Below are 3,642 nucleotides of genomic sequence, written 5' to 3' on the forward strand. Positions count from 1 at the left end.
ATACTTACCTGGCAGGGGAGACACCATGATCAGGCAGGTGGTTTTCCCAGGGCGAGGCTCATCCCTTGCACTCCGGGTGTGCTGACCCCTGCGATTTCCCCAAATGCGGGAAACTCGACTGCATAATTTGTGGTAGTGGGGGACTGCGTTCGCGCTCTCCCCTGGCCGGCCCGTGCAAAGACAGACGGACAGACAGACACACGGACGGACGGGGCGGGCGGGCAGGCCGGGGCCGGGGCGGGCGCCCCGCAACGAGCCGCCGCCTCCAGCCGCCGCCGGGGGCAGCGCTCCGCCCAGCGCCGCACGCCCTGCCCTCCGCCTCCTTGGCCCCGACGGCCCCTTCCTGACCCCTCAGCCACCTCCTGCCCACCACCACCCCCGGGCCCTGCCCTGCACAGCTGCTCTCCAACACCTCGCACCCGCACCCGCAGCCGCAGCCGCAGCCGCAGCCAGACGGGAGGCCGCGCTTGCCTCGGCTCACCTTCCGCAGCCTCCCTCGGCCACCGCTCCAGCCTCTCCAGCACCCTCGGAAGGGCAGCGCAGCCCGCTGGGGCCTCCGCCGCTCCTCCTGCTGTGCCATCGTCAGCAGCCTTGCTGCGCGGCCGCTCCCTCCCTAAAGGACGTACGGCAGGACGTTAGTAGGCTGCGTAGCATCCGAGAGGATGAGCAGGAGATGGACAGGGCATTCTCGGAGACTGTGCAGCTCCAGGAGTCCCCAGCCCCCACTGCAGCGGAGGTGTCAGAGGGCTCAGCACCGTGTGTAAAGGTGCATCCTAACGCTGTTGAAGAGGGCTGGAAGCTGGTGACCTCTCGTAGAAGGAGAAAGGCTCTTGCTCCTCCTCGAGAGTTGCCTGTGAAGAACAAGTGTAGCGCCCTCCAAGCCGAGGAGGAGCTGGGCATGGCTCCAAGGGAGGCAACTGGCCTGGCAGACCCTGTGCCGTGCAGGAAGCCCCGGAAGAAGCGGCGAGGGATTGTTGTGGGTGACTGCCTGCTGCAGGGGACGGAGGCGCCTCTCTGCCGACCTGACCTCTTGTCCAGAGAGGTTTGCTGCCTGCCAGGGGCTCGAATAAGAGAGGTCGTGGAAAGACTGCCAAGGCTCGTCCACGCGTCGGACTACTACCCTCTGCTCATCTTCCATGTGGGTGCTAACGACACGAAAGGCAAACTGGAAACCATCAAACGGGACTTCAGAGCTCTGGGAACGGTGGTCAAGGGTCTGGGAGCCCAGGTCGTTTTCTCCTCAGTCTTGCCTGTGAGGGGAAAGGATGGGAGGAGGAGTAGACGAGTTGTCCAAGTTAACAGCTGGCTGCGCCGCTGGTGTTGGCAACAGGGCTTTGGTGTCTATGACCGTGGGACCCTGTTTGAAGATCAACAGCTGATGGGGAGCGATGGGATCCACCTTACCAAGCGGGGCACGCGCGTCTTTGCCAACAGATGGGCCAGCCCGATAAGGAGGGCTTTAAACTAGGCAAGATGGGGGAAGGGGAGTGGTATAGTGGCAGGGGAGTCAGTAAAACACCGCTCAAGTCAGGATGCCTCCAGCGGGTGCATACAGCCAGGGGAGACAGCGTGGAACATGGCTATGGAGGATCCTCTTGCACCTCTCCTGGCAAGCTTGCATGCTTGACTGGCTCTCTGAAATGCCTATATACCAATGCACGCAGCATGGGGAATAAACAGGAAGAGTTAGAGATGTGTGTGCGGTCGCAGGGCCATGATCTCATTGCGGTTACAGAGACAGGGTGGGATAGTTCACAGGACTGGGATGCTGTCATGGATGGCTACGTGCTTTTTAGGAAAGACAGGCCAGGCAGGCGAGGTGGTGGAGTTGCTCTTTATGTGAGGGAGCAACTAGAATGTGTGGAGCTCTGCCTCGGGGTGGATGAAGAGCAAGTGGAGAGCCTATGGGTAAGGATTAAAGGGCAGGCTGACACGGGTGACACTGTTGTGGGGGTTTACTCCAGGCCACGTGACCAGGAGGAAGTCATCGATGAGGCCTTCTACCGACAGCTGGAAGTAGCCTCATGATCACAGGCCCTGGTTCTCCTGGGAGACTTCAACCACCCTGACATCTGTTGGCAAGACAGCACAGCTAGGCACAAGCAGTCAAAGAGGTTCCTGCAGAGGATTGATGATAATTTCTTGACTCAGGTGGTGGAGACGCCAACGAGGAGAGGCGCAATGCTCGACCTTGTACTAACAAACAAAGAAGGTCTAGTTGGAGAGGTGAAGGCTGGGGGCAGCCTTGGCTGCAGTGACCATGAGATGGTGGAGTTGAGGCTCCTACGAGGAGGGAGCAGGGCAGTGAGTGGGACTGCAACGCTGGACTTGAGGAGAGCTAACTTTGGCCTCTTCAGGGACCTACTTAGGGGAATCTCCTGGGGTAGGGCCCTGGGGGGAAGAGGGGTCCAAGAAAGCTGGTTAATATTCCAGCATCACTTCCTCCAGGCTCAAGATCAGGGCATCCCTCTGAGGAAGAAGTCCAGCAAAGCGGATTCGGCAGGAGACCTGCATGGATGAGCAAGGAACTCCTGGCCAAACTCCAACAGAAGAAGGAAGCACACAGAATGTGGGAAAGGGCACAGGCCACTTGGGAGGAATACAGGGACGTTGTCAGAGTGTGCAGGGATGCGATAAGGAAGGCTAAGGCCCACTTGGAATTCAGCCTGGCGAGGGATGCCAAGGCCAACAAGAAGGGCTTCTTCAAATACATCCGAGGCAAAAGGAAGACTAAGGAAAACGTGGGCGCGCTGCTGAATGGGGCGGGTGCCCTGGCAACAAAGGATATAGAGAAGGCAGAGTTATTGAATGCTGCCTTTGCTTCAGTCTTCACTGCTAAGGCCAGTCCTGAGGAATTCCAGACCTTGGAGACAAGAGAGGAAGTCTGGGGAAAGGAAGACTCTGCCTCGGTGGAGGAGGATCAGCTTAGAGATCTTTTGTCCAAACTTGACATCCATAAATCCATGGGCCCCGATGGGATGCAGCCACGAGTGCTGAGGCGGCTGGCGGCTGTTATCGCTAGGCCACTCTCCATCCTCTTTGAAAGGTCCTGGAGATCAGGAGAGGGGCCTGAGGACTGCAAGAAAGCCAACGTCACCCCAGGCTTCAAAAAGGGCAAGAAGGAGGAGCCAGGAAACTACAGGCCCGGCAGCCTCACCTCCATCCCCGGCAAGGTGATGGAACAGCTCCTCCTGGAGGTCCTCACTAAGCATGTGGAGGACAAGGTGGTGATCAGGAGTAGTGCGCATGGATTGCCCAAAGGGAAATCATGCTTGACCAATCTGATAGCCTTCTATGACGGGATGACTGGCTGGGGAGAGGAGGGGAGAGCAGTGGACTTCAGCAAGGCTTTTGCCACTGTCTCCCATCCCATCCTCCTAGGTAAGCTCAGGAAGTGTGGGCTAGATGAGTGGACAGCGAGGTGGATGGAGAACTGGCTGGATGGCCGAGCTCCGAGGGTTGTGGTGAATGGCGCAGAGTCAAGTTGGAGGCCTGTAGCTAGTGGTGTCCCCCAGGGCTCAGTCCTGGGCCCAGTCTTGTTCAATATATTCATCAATGACCTGGAGGAAGGGGCAGAGTGCCCCCTCAGCAAGTTTGCTGATGATACTAAACTGGGGGGAGAAGCTAACACACCAGAAGACT

The 3,642-nt window shown here is 58.6% G+C and overlaps 1 non-coding gene across 1 annotated transcript; it reads left to right on the forward strand.

Moving 5' to 3' along the window:
• On the forward strand, positions 1-164 carry LOC138066925 (U1 spliceosomal RNA). Its single transcript, XR_011140635.1, has one exon. It is a non-coding gene; the product is annotated as a U1 spliceosomal RNA (small nuclear RNA).
• Positions 165-3,642: the final 3,478 nt, after the last annotated feature.

This window comes from Struthio camelus, chromosome 3 (assembly GCF_040807025.1).
Source record: "Struthio camelus isolate bStrCam1 chromosome 3, bStrCam1.hap1, whole genome shotgun sequence".
In the NCBI taxonomy this organism is placed as follows: domain Eukaryota; kingdom Metazoa; phylum Chordata; class Aves; order Struthioniformes; family Struthionidae; genus Struthio; species Struthio camelus.